This window comes from Anomalospiza imberbis (genome assembly GCF_031753505.1).
Source record: "Anomalospiza imberbis isolate Cuckoo-Finch-1a 21T00152 chromosome W unlocalized genomic scaffold, ASM3175350v1 scaffold_31, whole genome shotgun sequence".
In the NCBI taxonomy this organism is placed as follows: Eukaryota; Metazoa; Chordata; class Aves; order Passeriformes; family Viduidae; genus Anomalospiza; species Anomalospiza imberbis.
The window spans coordinates 4,912,321-4,931,927 of record NW_027099315.1 but is presented as its reverse complement, the minus strand read 5'-3'; the positions used below and the strand labels follow the sequence as shown (position 1 = coordinate 4,931,927).

At 45.1% G+C, this 19,607-nt stretch overlaps 1 long non-coding RNA gene and 1 pseudogene across 1 annotated transcript in view; one reads left to right on the top strand and one right to left on the bottom strand.

The window, feature by feature from the left end:
• Nucleotides 1-19,607, top strand: part of LOC137465603 (uncharacterized) — a 605,328-nt gene that overhangs the window by 185,488 nt on the left and 400,233 nt on the right. The gene's annotated exons all lie outside the window — the stretch shown is intronic.
• On the bottom strand, nucleotides 17,301-18,564 carry LOC137465580 (uncharacterized; annotated as a pseudogene).

Genomic DNA, 19,607 nt, shown 5'->3' with positions numbered 1-19,607 from the left:
CATAAAGCATTTCCTCCTTGCCTTTGCTACCCTGGGAGTACCAAAACAGATCAAAACAGATAATGGACCTGCTTATGCCTCTCGTAAGTTAAAGGACTTCTTCAGTGAGTGGGGAATAGAACACAAGAAAGGCATACCTGCAAATCCCACAGGACAATCCATCATAGAGAGGACACATCAAACCCTCAAAAGAGTCCTCAACCAGCAGCGAAGTGAAACAAAAATCATATCTCCAGTTGAAAGACTCTGCAAAGCTCTCTATGTCATCAACTTCCTAAATGGCACAACATCAGAACCTGATCCTCCAGTGCTTCGCCACTTTGCAAATACCACCCAAGCAAAGCTCGCTGAGAAACCACCGGTGCTAGTGAAGGACCCAGAGACTCATCAAATCTCAGGGCCTTTCCAGTTAATTACTTGGGGTAGAGGATATGCGTGTGTTTCACTACCATCAGGCCCAAGGTGGTACCCAGGAAAACACATAAAACCATACCTAGGCACTACAAACACTACTCAGTCAGACACGGACAAGAGTTCCTCTGAACCGGATACAGGACCGCCTCAAAACCAGACAAGTTCTGCCTGGAGACGAAGACGTCGCAGAATAACCACATACCTGAGAAAAAACCGACACATCACACGACAGCAGAAGAAACAGAAAAGATGAATAACATTCTGCTGCATTAATCAAGCTATAAGCCAGACATAGCTTAAACACAAAATTGTTCTCTAAATTACATGTTATTATCTGTTTTAAAAAATTTTCCCCTAAAAACCCCTATAATTCCCTTTCCCAACTCTTACTAAAAACCCTTAACCTCACACCTGCTTACCCATCCCTTGCTTATATTACAAAAAAGGGGGGGGAAGGAACAGAGAAAAGGAATGAGGGAAAAAACCCTAACCCCCTCCTCCCATCATAAAAGATAACAAATTTTGCTTATATTCCCTATCAGAAGTCTTATCCCTGTCCAGAGATGAAAACTGGTGCTCTCTTCACCTCTGCTTGGATGCTCTTCACCATACCATATGCCTGCAGCTGGATTAGCCCACAGCCTAGCCATAATGTTTGGGTAACCTTAGCAAAAACATTGAATCAGGATAACCTGTGCTTATCCATGGGCAGCGTTGATAACCCACTTTCCACATGCCTAGTAGGAATTCCTTTCGTAGCAGATGACTGGCCTGTCTATAACTCAGAGCTCCTCCGCACCACAGGTAAGAGACCCAACCCGGTAGATACTTGGGATGAATGGACAAAAATGTTACCTAATGCCCTAGATGAACCCCAAGAATTGGACTTGCTGGGGTCCACCAAAGCAACATACTGCGTCAAATTTTACTATAAACGCCCAAAAAATAATAGCCCAGGAATTAACCAGCCAAAAAACACATACCGAAAAGATATATCACCTATTGACAAAGCCTATAACCATCCTGATTGGTGCAATTACACCACTCGAGTGTTATCTGTGTCCTCTCTCCATCCCAAAGTACTACCCAAAGGAATGTTTCTCATCTGTGGTGACCGAGTATGGGCTGGGATCCCCTCACACCTTCAGGGAGGTCCCTGTAGCCTTGGGAAACTTTCTACCCTCACACCAAATATTACCTTGTTGCATAATTGGAAAAAAGAAAGGGAGGAAAATCGCCACAAAAGATCCTATACGGAATTTGATGAAAATTGTGATCCCAGATTATACAATTGGAATAAACCAAAAAGAATCGCTGTCTCCCTATTCTTACCATGGGTAGCTGCAGCTAAGGCCCTTGGTGAAATAAATCACCTAGGCTGCTGGCTTAGTAAGCAAGCCAACGCTACATCTGCCGCCCTGAGTGATCTTTTAAAGGATGAGGAAACCACAAGACATGCATCTCTCCAGAACCGCGCAGCGATTGACTTCTTGCTGCTCGCCCATGGACACGGATGCCAGGACTTCGAAGGGATGTGCTGCTTCAATCTCTCGTCACGCTCAGAATCCATCCATGCAAACATCCAAAAAATGAAAGAACTTGTGAAGGATGTGAAAATAGAAAAGAACCCAGACTGGGTCAATGACCTTTTTGGTAAATGGGGATTAACTGGATGGATTGCATCCCTGGTTAAGGGAATTATTTTGATTTTCATTGTAATTGTCATTGTATTACTTATGTTCTCATGCCTTGTCCATTGTTTTAAAAGAACCATTGGGAATGCCTTTTTATTAAATACAGAAAGTGGAGTTGTTGCAGCAGATAGGCCTGCTAGGCCCCTCTGGAGATTAGCTGCCTAAGGGCAGAGAAAATGCATAGTCATGCTGACTAGCAAAAGAACCCTTTTCCCGCGCCTCAGACCCTCTGTTATCTTCCTGTAAGACAATAGGTCAATTTGTACCCTGACCCACACCATTGGACCATTTCTCAAAACCCCTGTACCCTATAAAAACCCCTCAGTTTCCCTAGCTCGTTGGAAGAAAGCTGTCCCTGAACCCTTCACGGAAGATGAAATAAAGATCCTCCGGTGGAACCTCACACAGCGCTCCCCGTCTCTCTCTCCCTGCGTCTGCCCGAGGCACCCCAGCAAGCCTATGAGCTGAAATCACTTCTAAAAGAGCTGAACACTGCTTAAGAGCTGCATATCACTACAACAGCTTGCTGGGGCTAGCCTGTGCCTGGGAGCTCTGCCAAAGGTGCTTGGGCAGGAGGGTGTGCAGATACCCTTCTCACCCTAGAACACCAAGGCAGCCGGACCAACTGAGCCTGACCGGGAACAAAAACAATACAAGCTGGCTGAATTTCTGAGACATTAGTTTTCATCAGCAATTTGACTTGTTTAAGAGACCATGCTGGATTGAACAATATTTGTTGTTGACCTGTTTTCCTGATGATATATGGTCCAATTTCAAAAATTTTTGGGCTAAGCATAACCGGTGGTTGGGTGGTAGGAGTCACAACATTAACATCAAGTTCTCCCCAGTATTTAGTACTGTTTTTGCCACACATGATCCTATGGGAAAATTGTACATCAGTTAGGTTTAACCAACAATTCTGATTATAAGTCTCACAAAGCAAAACACGACCATGGGGTCCAGTGCTGTAACTGTGTACAGGTTCAGCAAGGGATTCAGTAATTAATTTACATGTTATTACAACATCGTCACCTTGTGTTACCATAAAGGGAGGGAAAACGTTATTTTTGTCATCCAACACTAGTGTTATCATGGTTTATCAGGTCTTCATGTCCCTTGAGGTTCTTCTGCAAAAGTAAACACAACAGAATCCTGCCACCGAGAGGCAGAAAAAGTTGGAATGATGGAATTATCCAGCGTATATTTATCCAATGCTCTTTCCCTACAGCATCAGAGGCTTCCCATGCATATTTATTCAGAAAGGTTTTTAGCACAAGTGGTACTAGCCCTACAGTAAGGGAGGTCAACCAGAACAGGCTATCCAGGGTAATGCGCTGGATTATTAGGATTATTTGGTACACAGCATAGGAGTCAGTGTAGATACAGGCAAGAGAGGTATTCTGTACCCCACATTGGAAAACACTCCAAACATCTATCAGCTCCCCAACCTGAGCACTGCTTTCTCGCTCAGTAATAATTAATTCACCAAAGGAAATGTGAAGGGCTGTTGCCCTGTATCTTCACACCTTCCCCTCTTGTTTAGCAGAGGCGTCAGTGAACCAAGAATTTGCTGATTGTTCGGGGGAGAAAGGAGGGGCTACTTTAATTACAGAGGCAGGTTTGTAATGGCTGCTATCCAAGCTCTCAGTTTCTTGGATCGCTAAAATTTTTACAGCTCCTTCTGTTATTGAGAAAATGTTACAGTAATGTTCAATCTGAGCATACCATTTTCTAACTGAGGCCCTCTGGGCCACCCTGTCAGGTGGGGGGGGGTCCCAGTAGTGACTGTCTTTATAACATTGAAAGGGTCTTTCCATACAATTGATTGTTGTCGTGCAATTTTTTCCTCTTCTACGGGAGCTAAGATAGCCACAAACAATCCTTTTTCCCAGGCAGTGTATCTTTTCTCAGCATCTTTGAAACCACGGCAATAAAAACCAACAGGCCTTGTCGGGCCCTCAGGACACTGCTGCCATATGTGTACTGACAGCCCTGAGAAGGCAAATCCCCATTCCACCTGGAAAAGATCTGTAGGATGGATAGTGTGGATATTCTCAGTTCAGTCAGAGAGAAAAAGAGAAGGTTTTTCTAACCAGGCAAGAGCCTGGGAAACAGATGGGAAAGAATGTAAATAATCCTTTAATCTCTTTTGTTGTTCACATTGTTTATAGATAGGTTCTACTACCGTGCATCATTCACTGCATACCAATAGTGTGAGATGTTTTTACTCTAAGACCAATGAAATTAGTCTGCACGATGTTCCCTATAAATAGAGCGGTGCATTTGAAATAAATCATTTAATTCCTTGCCTTTTGACTTGGAGTAATTCTGTTCCCGTCTTGCTCAACGGCGACATCTGGTGGACCCCCAACTGTTAGTGCAGCCTAGGCTGAAGACCCGAGCCCCGGTTGTAAGAGCCCGTCTGAAACCCCTTGTTCTCCATTCTGCCTTCCGATTGCCACGAGAAAGAATCCCTTCCCCCACTGCAGTTCCAGCTTAGAACAGGACACAGTGCAGGTGGAACCACTGAACCATCATGCTAGCTGTTCCGAACAAGGCCTGGCAAGAACTTGGCAAGGAGTTGGCAAGGACTTGGCAAAGACCTGACATGGACCCAGCACGGGACAGCCTGATGCGCGGCCTGCTTCTAATCTCCGTTCTTAAGCCGAAGGAACTTTTGGGGGGACTCCCGTGGTCCTTCATTGAAGACCCCTCATCTGCCTCATTACCACTGTGACAAAAAAAGAATGAGAACCCTCCTCGCAAGGACTGAGACTGAGACCCCTACTATAGGGAGGAGGGGAATTTGGTGGTCTGACCACTAATGACATGACCTGTTTCCCTTCAGTAATTTCAATGGACTTATTCTTTATTGTATTCGCCTTGCTTTGGTGGTTTCTGTGGACTCACCTGTTCCCTCGTAGCGATGACAATGGACTTTCATTGTTACACTTGTTCCCCCCTCTTTCCTCTGTGGACTATAACTGGACCCCCGAGTCGACCAGAACTTCGGAGACTCCCCCGACACGACAGACGGATCCCCATCGTCCAGACCACTGAGGATCTCGCCTGTGTTGGTAGCTATTCCCATACCCCTCTTCTCTCTCTCTCTCTCTATCCTTTTATCTCCTTTCTGATCCCCACTATCGCATTTACTGTTTTGGCCCCTAATAAAGGCGCATTTGTTGTGATTAACTGATAGTCCCTTGTTGTTTGCCTTTTTTTTTGCACTTTTGGGATTGGTGAAAAGAACCATCACGACACCCCGCAATAAGCAGATCGTGACACTGGTGTCTTGCAGGGGTCGCTCTGTGGCCGCAGCTGCACGCCAGTAGCCTGGAGGCTCTGGCCGGACACCTTTGCCCTCTTGAAGAGTGTTATAAATGAATGCTCCAATTTATTAATTAAAGAAAATTTATAAAATGGTCCAAATATAAATTTAGAGAATAACAACGAAAAGCCACTATCAAAAAAAGTCAGTGCCGAGCCTGGGATCAGCGCTGCATGAGACACAGGTTTGACCACTACAGCTAAGGTCTCCTATGTTCACACCGACTGTTCTGTCCCAGTGATTTTATACATTTTTTCTTGCCTGAGGCAAAGTCCCTTTCTTCTTTTTTGGGCTGCACCTATTCATGTGGAGTTGAACACTGTGGCAAGTTGAACAGAACCCGTCTGATTGTGTTCCTGGAGTTCGGTATTTAGATGTATCTCCCTGATGGTTCTGGTTATCTCACTCTCGGCTTCTTATCGCATGTTTGTCCTCTGGGAGTTCCTTGGACCACCATGGAGAAGCACCCATCTCCAAGCCCGCCACATCCATTCGTTTGCAAATTAGGTCCTTTTCTCCCTGCTGCCAGCTGCGGTTTTGAAATACTGTGAAGCAACCTTCCCGTCCTGGCTTGGGTGCTTAAAAAAACTTACAGGAATATTTCTTACCAATATAACGTATTTCATACATCTATTTCTCACAAGCATGAATTATCTAAAATACACATAACAATCCCTCCCCTTTTACATAAATACATTAATTTGCACTTTTCTCTTAAAAACTTTACATTTTTGTTTTTAGCTACCTGTGAATTTTCCCTTGAACGTGTGTAACTATTCCATACTCTACTTATTTGGTGCTCTTAAGAACTCTTAATTTTCTTTAGATTTTGTACCTTTATTTTACCCTTCCTGTGGTATTTCTTGATACATCTTATAACCAACCCTTTCTTATTTTATTCTCTGGGTCCACCCCCTCTTTATTTCTTGAGAAGCAGAATGTCCTATGGTATTGCAGACAGACCCTGCCATCTTGATCCTCTAAAAGGTCAAAGATAACCAGGACAATTTTTATATTTCGAATTCCCTCCAACCCAATATGTCTTTCTATCCATTGTAATGAACAAAGTTTCCAGGTGTTCCCCAGAGAGGCGGAAAGGGCCTTCCTAGTTCCCATGGCAACACTGGAATGACTGCTGACTACCGATAATGAAATGTTAATTAGTTAATTGCTCTCTTTGTTTTATCTAAACTACCTAGAGATAACCTGCCTCCCCCCCACCACACCGTCATTCTGGGACTAAAATGCAAATAAGAAAACCCCCGGGGATCATGGGAGTATTTTTGGGGGATAAAGACACCGCTAAATAAAGAACTAAACACAGTAGAGGGGGATACACAAATGCCCTAGCCGAGGAAGAGGGAAACACATCCCCTGATCGACTTTTGGCTGTCACCATAACCTAAGAGAGACTAGACTAGAGTAGGGTGGGACAAGTGGAGCCGGAAGAGACAGAGCCCTCTGGGGCTGACACAAGGGAAGGAGCGGGGACAGCTGTTGTTCTGGATTTCAGCAACAGACTCTGCACTCCACGCCCCCTCACCCTTTGGCCACTGGTTGTGCCTCATGGAAGAAGAAGGGACAGTTGCTGCTCTGGACTTCAATGACAGACCCTGCACGCCTCCTTCCTGTCGGCCACCGGGGAAAGCTACAGCAACAGGGGCGAGCTCTGTTTGGGCCCCCTGCCCAGCTGATCTTTTTAATAAGGAGCTGAACGTTAATAAAGGCATTAGCCCTGTTCATTTCACCCATCACACTCATTCCCATTTGATTATTATTATGACACAGTGGGTTAGCCTGAAAATAAAGCTACAAATACTGACTAATCCATACTGTGCGATTACATTTATCACAGATAGGGACAGATATTTGTTCAACATTCCTCTTATGTATTTTGTGCTTTGACTGCCCGACAGATATTTGTTCAACATTCCTCTTATGTATTTTGTGCTTTGACTTCCCGTCCTTAGGGGTCACCATTTTTAGATCACACTCTATTTTCTTACACTTCCCTTGTTGTGTGCCATTTATGGGACTATGTCCTCTTATCTTACCCTGGCTGCAGTACCTCGGGGTCAGGAAGGTCGAGGCCTCCGATTCCCCTTGTCCTCTCTGGGCAGTCTGTGCGCATGGTGCGTCCTCGCCACTGGGGCCTCGTACATCCATGCAGGGTAAGTAACCTGTATGCATACTAATTCTGAGGCACATTGCTAGACTCAGGATCATCAGGACCCCCACTATGAAAACTCCTCTGCCTCTGCCTTCGCCCACTGGGTTGCCACCAGCGGCGGGGTAAACTATCTTCTCGGCAGCAGGAACAGTCTTTTGTGGTTTCGTACCTGGATTGAGCCGCATGCCTTTGTTTAAAAATGCCCCACCTTGATAGTTTAACTGAGTCTGCACTGCAGGATACTTTGTTTAACCCTTGGAACTCAACAGTAATGATTTTGAGCTTTTGACTTTAATTTTCCCCTCAGCCCGTTTTGGAATAGGCAAAACCACGCACAGGAGACTACTTTAATTATACCCAGATGAGTGGCGAGCCCTAAAACACGGCTAGTCAGGCACATCACACAAGCCCTTTTGCCAGAATCCCCTTATACAGTGTACCACTCAAACCTCATCACAGTATTCACACTTAAAATGCACAAAGGGGTAACAATCACAACCTGGTGGTTCAGCGCACCTTATCAGATCGCTATCAGTCATTTACTTGGCGATGCAGGGTTAACTTCAGGTCTCCAGGGGGAGAGGTGACTTCTTCCTCATGTGTCTCTTTCTGGTGCTCGACCCTCTTCACTCAAGATAGTGTATCCAGCCTTTTTCTGCTGCCTGAATTGCTGTGTCTGTGGTTAAAAGGACAATAAAAGGATCTTCCCAGTGAGGGGTTAGAGGGCCTTCCCTCTAGGCTTTTATAAGCACTTTGTCTCCAGGTTATGTATAGAGAACTTTAAAGGGGTGCTCTGTGTCACCATCTTCTGTTTTTACAATTCTTGTCTTTTATATCTTTCTGGTCTCCTAATAGCTTCTAGGATTTTTTTTTAAAATTCCTCATGAATCAACCCTCATTTACAGGCGCTGATCAAACTGCTTTTTTTTCCCAAATTTTCCAAATGTGTGGACCACCCCAAAAGTGTATTTAGAATCAGTAAAAATCGTCCCTCTCTTCCTTTTTTAACTTTTTAAGTGTTTGTAAAACTGCATACAGTTCACAAACTGGTGCTGAACAACTGGCACCTAGGGGTCTTGACGCTACTACTTTTCCTGACTTCCCATCTACTATTTTATACTCTGACTTCCTTTTCCCCTCTATAAGCCTCTGCAATTTTACTACTTTTATCGAAACTTCACCTTCTCACTATACCCTTCAGTCTACTGTCCATCCTCTCCTTTTTCTTCGTCCCTCATGACCCTGTGCCCCAGACACCCAACCTTTGGCTTAGAAACCCACAACTTAGATTCTGACACCTCCAATCCCCTTCTCTTTTCTTGTATACTTTGGAATCTCCCTCCAAGAATCCTACCCAGCAAGTAATATACTCCACTTCCGCTGAACCAGGGCTCCCCTGGCCACATACCTGCCGATAAATTGCATAAATGCCCACTTCCACTTTCACACTAGAGCCACTTTAAGAACCCCTATTGTAATTTCCTCTCTGGCCAATATTCTATCCTATAACAAATCATCCTCACTTGATCCAACTTCCAGCCCTTTCGCACTTACTCCAGCCATCTAGCACATCACCTAGGGGGCCTCTAGGAGGACTACCCCCACTCTTCTTCCTTGGCTGTCCTCTTTGTCTACTGTGGGTCTGACCCAAGAAGATTCCCAGCCACTATAAGCTTTCGGGCTGGTAAAAAAACTGCCCACTGCCACTTGCCCCCTTAAAAAGTTCTCCTCTTGAACAGTTTCTGGAGAACACACAATCATTATTTTCTTCAGTAGGAAAATCCACCCCATCATTCCATACAAAAAGAAGGCAGCCAATTTGCTCCACAGCCAAAAATCCCTTTCTTACAGAACGGGAAAAGAACATGTATCTACATTGCTCCTACTGTGATGTGTTAATGCTTAAATTATTAGGAGCAAGTTGGCGCATCTTCCCAGTACAGCTATTACCCAGTTTAACTCAGCTTCCTATGGCTGGGGGAGCAAATTCTCTCTACTGCAACCTAGATGTGTCCTAATACTCTATAAAAATGCTACAGTAACCTTTGTCAGACAGCAACACAGCAGCACTCCTGCTTCAGAAGAGCATTTCACAACCTGTCAGTTTTCTCATTTCTCTGGAGACCATTCTGGTGAGGTCAAAGGAAACTGTGGATACACCCTCAGCTATGCTCATTACTGGAGCAAAGCAACAAACACTACCTGGAGTGCTGTGCTCTTCATTCATCCAAGGGAGGAGTCTAAAGCTGTTCAACAGCTCTAACAGCAATGTGGAAAAATGAAGACTGATTATGGGAAAAGAGGAAAAAGCCCCCCCCCTTTTTTTTCCTCTTTTTTTTTTTTTTAGCAATACAACATTATTGTTGCTCATGTTCAACTGAAAATACTACACACTTTTCACTAATCTAAAAGCCCATACTGAAAGGTTTTGTGTAGTATCTACAAATTTGTCAAGGAAAAGGAGCCTTTATCCTTTTCCCCAAACTACAAAAGCTGGCTATAGGAATACCTGGCACATGAGGTTTCAAAGATATGAGCTTCAATAACACCACAATAAGCAAATTCCTCAAGGTTACTGATACACCATGTGTGTCACCAAAAATCCCTGAGCTAAAGTAGAAGAATCTCCTTTACCTGACTGCCAATTCAGCAGGTCTTAACTAGCACTGTGAAATTCAAGAGTCAACACCAAAGCAAAGAACAGAGCTGTCTGAGACTGTGTCCAGGTAAGATTTTTCTGATGACTCCTCTTCTGGCACTCTCAGCTACAAAGGGAACTTAAGGCAACTCAGTTCTTGCTGCTCATGGACTGGGTCCTTAAATAAGAGAACTCCACTTAGGCCTCTGAAAGACAACTGAGAACTCACTAGATAAGCATTAAGGAGATGAATATTAGAAAAGAGTAATGCTAATAGAAAATTAGAAGCATGATGAGAATTTCTAAGTCCCACTGCTTTAGTTCTTAAATTAGCTTACAGATTGTCTTTTTTTTTTGAAATTAGATTTATTTATTGAGGAAACTGAAAACAACATATAGGCTACCAGTCTTGATTTCACCTCATGTTTCATTAAAAAGAAGGAAAAAAAACCAAAACAAGCACAACTGCAGACATGTCAGAAAACAGGAGCCAAGTTAAAGAATGGAAGAACAGAGATGCATTTGAAGTCTTAGGATAAGTGACTATGCTCCTCAAATAGTGCAGAATCAATTCAACCCAGCTAAAACACTATAAAGAGAGAAGAAGCAAGGAGAATGGGTCCTACTACGGACAGTACAACCTCTGGTCATCTGAGAAGCCTGCTGATAGAAAAGAAGTCTCCCAGAAGTCCAGTCACAGGCAGAAATATTACTGCAATCAGGCACTTTACAAAGAATATTGTCACCTTTTAAAATCTTATGAAAAGTTATCACTGACTTGTGAATCTCATCCTGAATTAAGGGCAAGCCACTATTTGTTTATACAAAAATTGCTCCTCCTGGGTCCAACCTGAACCAGTCACAGATGGAAGCCTCATGAAAAGTGAAGAGGTCTACTGACTGCAGCACCACATGCAATGGACCCAACAAAGGGCCACCAGAGTGCACACTGAGCATGATTTTGTACTGAACATACTCAAGAAACACCTGACTAGCTGAAAATTTGGCAGCCCCTCACCCTCACTGGAATGATGCTGCAAAAAGCATAAGCATATTTCCAAAAAAACCAAAACCACTGAAAACCAAATTACTTATGCAAAGTCAGATAATAAAGACCCCTCAAACATCAGGGTCACTGATCTTAAGTTTAGATAGAAGCCAAAACACAGTTTAGTCCCTGCAGCAGTTATCAGTGTGCTCACATTTGAATGATGCAGCACAGGAACTGACAGGAAAATTGGGAAGGCCCTTTGTCTCAGAGTGCAGGAAGGCAGCAGTTTCTAACACAGTGCAGTCAACTGTGCAACTGTCAACAAGAGCAAATCTGGCACCTGCAGAAAACATGCCAGAAACAGATAACAAAACTCCTGTTCTAGAACAAATACTATGCATAGGAGCTCCTGAAAGTCACTGAATACTGTCAGAGGTGAATGGCAAAACCTGCTGCAGGTGAACAACAGAATACACTGAGTTGGAAAGGACACACAGGAATCAATAAAATCCAACTCGTGGTCCTGCCCAGAGCAGCTCCAAGAACCAACTCCAAGAACAGCACACCAAACAAATCCAGCTGTTTCCTACTAGGTCATGATTTTAGGATGAAGCTGTTGAGCCAGGTGTTTGCAACACAGGTATAGCATCTGGCACCTAAAAGGCCCATTTAAGTTTTACCAGTAGTCTGGGGACAAAGCCTGAATGCAGGCACCTTTTCTCTGGAGGGAGAGTGGCAGATTGAGACAAGGAGTGCATATCTCAGTAACACACAGGTAGTGTTCATCTTATGAGAAGTTAATACCAAATTAACTCTGACAGAACAGAGGCAAGTTTTTTAAGGACCTGCCAGCTCTTCTCCACATTTGCTCATAGAACATAATTTCAAGTGAGAATGCACATTACCCTCAGACGGACCCTAGATTCTGTGTGGGGGTGGATGTGCTCATGGGGCAGAATGCCTTTGCCAATCCTGATGTTCAGGCTACTTGGCATCCCATCATACTTGAGCAGGCCCAGAAGGTGGGCTTTGCGGCATTGATGAAAACTATGGAGACAGCCGCTCCCAAGCAAGGATATGTAAAGATAATACAGGGAGCCAAAGAATTGTTCTTGCTGTTTGTTGAAAGGCTTGCAGCTGCTTTGGAAAAGCAGATCAAAGATGAAAATTCGAGGCAGGTTTTGTGCAAGACTTTGGCAAGGGACAATGCAAATGATGACTGCAGGAAAATCATAAATGCGTTGCCAGGTGACCCTTGTTCCAGGGTTGGTACAGTGGACCATAAAATGTCTGTTTTGGCAGCAACCTTGCAGGCAGGCCTGCCATCCTCAGGGACTGGTCGATGCAAGAAGGAAAAAACGAAGGGCCAGCAGGCACAGTGGACGAAAGTGAGGAAAGGGCCAGACTCTAACTTCTTGTGTTCCAGGTGTGGGAATCCAGGTCATTTTGCAAACAAATGCAAGTCTACTTACCATGCCAACGGTAAGCATTTGACGGGCTTGGGAAACGGGGGAACGAGCGCACAGGGGTACTGCGCGCCGACACAAGTGGTCCCCCAGGGCACGGCACCAGCACAGGGTGTCTCAGCCAACTCAGCGCAAGCACCCGCGGCTCTGCCGGGGTGGATGTACACACCGCAGCAGCAGTCATCTTAGATTCCTGCTGAATCTAAGGTGCATAAGATTCCTCTGAATGCATTCGGGCCATTAGGCCATGGATTGAGTGCATTGTTGGTAGGACAATCTAGTGCTACCCTTTTGGGAATCTTTGTGCACCCGGGTGTCATTGATTCTGATTTTACGGGCCAAATTTGTGCCATGGTTTCCACACCCTCCCCCCCGTCGTTATTCCGGCAGGGACCCGCATTGCTCAACTTGTGCCTTTCCAGTCATGTGTTCCCAGGGCAGATCAGCGGACGCGTGGGGATGGTGGTTTCAGATCCACGGGACCACCGCAAATCTTCTGGTCCGTGGTCATTTCTGCCGACCATCCGCAGATGACGTGCTCCATGATTTTACCAGGTGCCAGCCCACCTCGGATTCAGCGGCAAGGTTTGACTGACACCGGAGCCAATGTGACAGTCGTCTCCTCTTCTGCGTGGCCTCTTAAGTGGCCTTTGGACTCTGTGGGAGCAGCCATCAAAGGGTTGGGGGGTGCCGCGCAGACATTTTTGAGCCGGCAGGGCGTGTTGATCAAAAATCCAGAAGGGCAGACTGCTAAGGTTCGGCCCTATGTTACTGCAGCTCCAATCACTCTCTGGGGACGGGATGTGCTGGCGGCCTGGGGGGTACGGATCGGAACAGGTTTTTGATAGGGGTCACTGTGCGGAAGGGCGCAGAATATCCTATGCTGCCTTTACGGTGGCTGGTGACCAGACCTGTCTGGGAGAATCAGTGGCCCCTACCACATGAAAAGTTAGTCGCCCTTCATGATTTGGTTCATGACCAGCTTCGCCAGGGACACATTGAACCTTCTACTAGTCCCTGGAACACTCCTGGTTTAGTGATCAAGAAAAAGTCAGGGAATGGAGGCTGTTACAGGACCTCCGGAAAGTTAATGCAGTCATGGAGAGTATGGGGGCATTGCAGCCTGGTATGCCCTCACCTACCATGCTCCCCGCGGGATGGAAAATCTTAATCATTGATTTAAAGGATTGTTTTTTTACAATCCCTTTGCATCCTGATGACAGGCCAAAATTTGCCTTTACCGTGCTTGCCGTCAACAATGCTGAGTCTGTACAGAGATATCAATGGAAAGTTTTGCCACAGGGCTGCAAGAACAGTCCGACTATTTGTCAATGGTATGTGGCTCAAGCCTTTTCCGGAGTCTGCGAGCAGTTCCCTGACATGTATTGTTATCATTACATGGATGACATCCTGGTGGCGGCACCCACTCGGGAGGAACTGCTGAAGGTACAGCCTCAGTTGTTTGCCACCTTGCATTCTTATGGACTGCAAGTGGCTCCGGAGAAGGTTCAAAGCCATCCTCCTTGGAAATATTTGGGAGTCAAGAGTCTTGAATGAACTATTCAGCATCAAGAGGTGCAATTCCCAAAGTCTATTGCGACCCTAAATGATGCTCAGAAATTGCTTGGGGTCATCAATTGGTTACGTCCCTATCTGGGACTGACCACAGCGCGGATGTCCCCGCTGTTCAACCTTTTAAAGGGGGACCCAGATTTGAATTCACCTTGGAAATTGACTCCTGAAGCGTGACAAGCGCTAGAGGAAGTCCAACAGGCTTTGTCTGCTTGTCAAGTTTATCAAGTAGACCCTTCCATTGATATCACTGTTTTTATTACCTGTCCAGACGATCATCCCACAGGTGTCATTGGCCAATGGAATGACAAATGGCCTGATCCTTTGCACATCTTGGAATGGGTCTTTTTGCCCCATCAATTCAAAAAGACAGCGTCTTTGCTGATGGATTTATTTGCCCAGTTGATAATCAAATGCCGTTATCGGTGTTTGCAATTGATGGCAGCTGATCCTGCCAGGATCGTTCTTCCAGTGGAGCAGAACACCTTTGAATGGTGTTTTATTAACAGCGCTCCCTTGCAAAGCGCGCTGCAAAATTTTTTAGGGCAAATCGTTTACCATATGCCCAGTCATAAATTACTGCAACTGGCAAAGACAACCAGTCTGTCCTTACGACCAAAAAACAGTCGAGCGCCAGTGCGCGGGAAAGGCCATTGTGACCTGGAAGGATGAGTCTGGATGGCAAGTGCTGGAAGGCCACGTGTCCGGCTCAGCTCAATTGGTAGAACTGAAAGCTGTTGCAATGGCATTTCAGAGATTTTCTCAGATGCCTTTGAATTTGGTCACTGACTCTGCTTATGTTGCAGACATAACCCAGCAGCTCACTGCTGAAAGAGATCAACAATGCAGTTTTGTTTCAATTGTTGAGAGCCTTGTGGTGCGCAATTCAAGCCCGGGTTCATCTGTACTACATCCTGCACATTCGGAGTCATACCATTTGTTCTGGTTTGAAAAGCAAAACCAGTGAGAGACTTCAAGTCTGAAATACAATTTATTAGGAAAAGAAAAAAAAAACCTAAATACATGCAATAATACAAAAGGAAAGAGAACAACCACTGACAGAGTCAGAATACAACCTGACACTCTGGTGGTGGTGGGAGTCCAGACTGGAATGGCTTCAGTCTTCCCAAAGTGGCAGATGTGGTTCTGTCAGATCTTGTAGAAGGGTGTAATCTTCCTCTGATGGTGCAGTGGAGAAGCCCCAGCTGTTCCCAGTGGGAAGCTGCCCAGATTTTATTCAGTCAGGAAATGCTTGTCTCCTCCCTCTGGGTGGAGCATCCCACAATGGGATGATGTAATTTCAACAGTCATGCAGTGACATTGAATGGGCCATTAACAACAGATATCTTCCCAGGGGGAAAGATAAGAAGATAAGAGATAAGGAGGAGGTAGAAAAGATAAGAAGAAACTGCTCACAGATGGGAAATGAATAACATCTTGCATTTCAACCTGGGACACCATTTTATCAGGTTTATAACAGAAGGTAATGCCAGGGCTGACAGGTTGGCCAACCCTGCATGGGTGGCGCCTCAGCCTGACAGAAATGTGCAAGCCAAGGCGTTGCATGATTTCTTTCACCAAAGTGCACATACTTTGCAGAAGCAATTTGATTTGATGTCAACCGAAGCTTGTGACATTGTCAGTTCTTACGCTGACTGTCATGGGTTTGCTGCGCCTTTACCAGTGGGGGTGAACCCCACAGGCCTAAAGGCCTTGTAGCTTTGGCAAACAGATATTACACACATTGCCGAGTTCGGTTGACTCAAGTATGTGCATGTGTCTGTTGACACCTTCTCCTCTGCCATGTGGGCATCTGCTCACACAGGGGAGAAGGGTTGTGACATGATTGCCCATTGGAGGATGGCTTTTGCAGTTTTGGGAATACCTTCAAGTGTGAAAACTGACAATGGCCCTGCCTATGTCTCACAGAAGACGCGTCAGTTTTTACGCTTGTGGGGAGTCTCTCACAAATTTGGCATTCCACATTCACCAACAGGTCAAGCCGTTGTTGAACGCGCTCATGGCACTCTAAAGCGCGTTCTGGAAAGACAAAAAGGGGGAATGCCAGAGGACACCCCACACAGTTGGTTGGAGAAAGCCTTATCTACAATTAACCATTTAACAGTGCCGAAAAACTCAGAGATTCCTGTTATCTTGAATCATTTTCTCTCATTGCATCCAGCGTGTGAGATGCACCTGCCCCAAGCAAAGGTCTGGGTGCGGGACCTTGCCACAAACAAGTGGGAAGGCCCGTGCGACCTTATCACTTGGGGCCGTGGGTATGCATGTGTCTCCACAGGTACCGGGATACGATGGATACCTGTGAGGTATGTTCACCCTGACTTGCGGCAGCAGAAACAGAATGTGGTCAGCAGACGACCTTCAAACAGTGACCGTGGTGCCGACCATCCATCACAGTCTTCCGATGATGATCAAGACACCAACCATCAGCCAGCTGGCCCCTCCACAAGTGGGGAATGAACATTTGTTTTGTTTCCGGAAACAGACTGTTGATGAGTTAGGCTGCCTGTGTAACACACAGACTAACAATGTTTTGGGGTTGGTGATGGATTTCTTGGAATTAATAGTTAAGTTTATAAAGAGTTTATAGTATAAGAATGAGTTAAAATCTCTTTGACTATTCTGAGCCAATGTCCGATGGGGGTTCGGATTGTCAACTGATAAACCTCGGAGTTGTGTTTGTCCTCTTTCCTGAAAGGGGCCCCGCAGGAGGGTGACGAACACCGACTCCTTCTTTAAACAAAAAGGGGGAAATGTGGATATTCTCAGTTCAGTCAGAGAGAAAAAGAGAAGGTTTTTCTAACCAGGCGAGAGCCTGGGAAGCAGTTGGGAAAGAATGTAAATAATTCTCTAATCTGTCTTGTTATTCACATTGTTTATAGATATGTTCTGCTACCGTGCGTCATTCACTGCACACCAATGGTGTGAGATGTTTTTACTCTAAGACCAATTAATTAGTCTGCATGATGTTCCTTATAAATAGAGCGGTGCATTTGAAATAAATCAGTTCATTCCTTGCCTTTTGACTTGGAGTAATTCTGTTCCCGTCTTGCTCAACGGCAACAGGATAGGGCCCAGTGCTTGATGAGCTGTTGCTTCAAAAATCAGCAATTGCAATGCTTTCTCCTGAGAAGGAGTCCATTCCCATTTCATCCCTTTCCTCAGCAAGTCATAAAGGGGAACATATGGGTCATTCTGGTTACTAGGAAATCTATCTGGTCTTTCTACAGGAGATACAGCTGCTATGGTTTTTTTAAGGAATATCGCTGTAGGTTTGAGTGATTTTTGGAAGGCCTCAAATTAAAGGAGTCATAATTTCAGGCTTTGCAGGTAATTGTATTGGTGATTCATAGCCTGTAGTTAATTTTCTTTCATGTATAGTTTGCAAGCAGGCAGCTTTGTGAATGCTTTCCAGGGGTTGGTCGAGGGTACCAACTATGGCTAAAGGGTCTCCCCTTTCTAAGGGGTTAAGCCCCCCTGCCGAATAAGCTGCACGCTGAGTTAGGGGCCATGGGCTACGTCTGTCTCCCGTGGTTAAAAACACCCCATGTCCCCAGTACCCACTGGCTTCTTGTTCTGACAAATGAATTTGATCTCCCCCAGTAAGAGACACTAGGAATACATATTCTGTCTCAGATTCATGAGGGAGACGCCTGTACTCCTTTAATTTTGATAACTCAGTAGCAGTGTACGGGATTTCTTCAGTCGTTATGTGCGAGTCACGATTTTCATCATTGATATAGTTGTATTCATTTTTAATTAGGGGTCTCAAGCTAGGACAGCAGTGTTCCCCACAATTTTTCATCAGAACTAATTATTTTTGAGGGTAATTTTGATCAATGTGAGGAGTTTCCTTCTCCTCTGTTTATTTTGAGGAACTAGCATTCTGTGAATTTTTAACATGTTCCTCTCTCAAGGCAGCTTGTAATAAACTATTTTCATTCCTTTCTTCATCTAATTGTTTTTGCAAAATTTCAACTAGGTTTTGAAGGGAGTCTATTATAGCATTTTCCTCACTTCTTCGCTCAAAGCGAGTTTCTATAGCTGCCGTAAGATAAGCTCCCAAAACTGAGCATAAGATAGTTTTATTTTTGCCCAGTTTGAATTTTGTTTCATGTTCTAAAGAACATTCTCTATCAATAACATTTTCCAAATTAAACCAGTTACTTTGTGCCTATTCTTCTCCTCCTGGCGAAGGTTTGGCATTGTGTTCAGCTAGTAGAGCATAAAATTCAGCTTTAAAGTTTGCGCTAGAGTTTTCAGTCATTTTGTGAAGGGACCAAAACCACGACAGGGAGGTACAGAGTTAAGTTACACAACTACACAGCCTTTGCTGTGTTTCCCTTTGCTTCCCAGGGTGGGTGAAGAGACAAAATCTGCCTGGGAGGACCTGCTTAGTTTCTTCAAGTTGTCCCTTCCTTCCCCGACAGTCTAGATACACACAACAACAACAAAACAACAGTGTCGCGCCTTTTGCACTGAGAACCTTTGTGATTTTCCGAAGACAGTGTGGGTGCCTTTTTGAACCTGCAACCCTTCTGTCTAGACAGAAAATCCTGTCCATGATGCCAATTTTATGTCACGATCCGCTTGGAGGAGTGGGGTGTCATGATGGTTTGTTAACCAATCCCAAAAGTGCAAAAGGCAAATGGCAGGGGATTACCAGTTTAATCACAACAAATGCACCTTTATTATGGTACCAACAGCAAATGCGATAGAGGGAACAGAAAAGGAAATAAAGGATAGAAAGAAAAGAGGGGAAAGGGAATTATAGCTACTACCACCTAAGACGAGATCCTCAATGGTCCAGCCACATGGATTCGCTGTCGTCCGTGGGGGTTAACCAAAGTCTTCTCCGAAAGTTACAGTTTATATAGTTTTTAGCCAAAGCGAGTGGCATCTGGCCAGAAGGTGGGAAGATTGATGGGCCTTTGTGAAGAGACCCCTTGGTCTGTGAAGCAGGTGCAGGCATGCAGGGACAAGCCACCACTTGTCAGAACCTGTTCGAAGCAGTGTTCAGTGGAAGCACAGCGAGCGCACCTGCTAACAGTCACTTGGCAAGCATCCACCTCGGCCGGGCCAGAACTCCTGTCAGGGGTCTTCAGGGTCCTTGCGACGGTCGTGAGGCAAATGAAGGAAACTTCGGACCATCTCTTACAGCAGGACAGGTGCAGACAGGGAAGACAGTCAGGGAAGAAGCAGGACCACGGGGAGGAAAATGCGAGGAGGGGAGGAGGGCCAAACTAACCCCCTGGGCGAGCCCCTGATCCCTCCAAGAAACCTAAAGCAAAAAACGGTGTCTGATTGTGT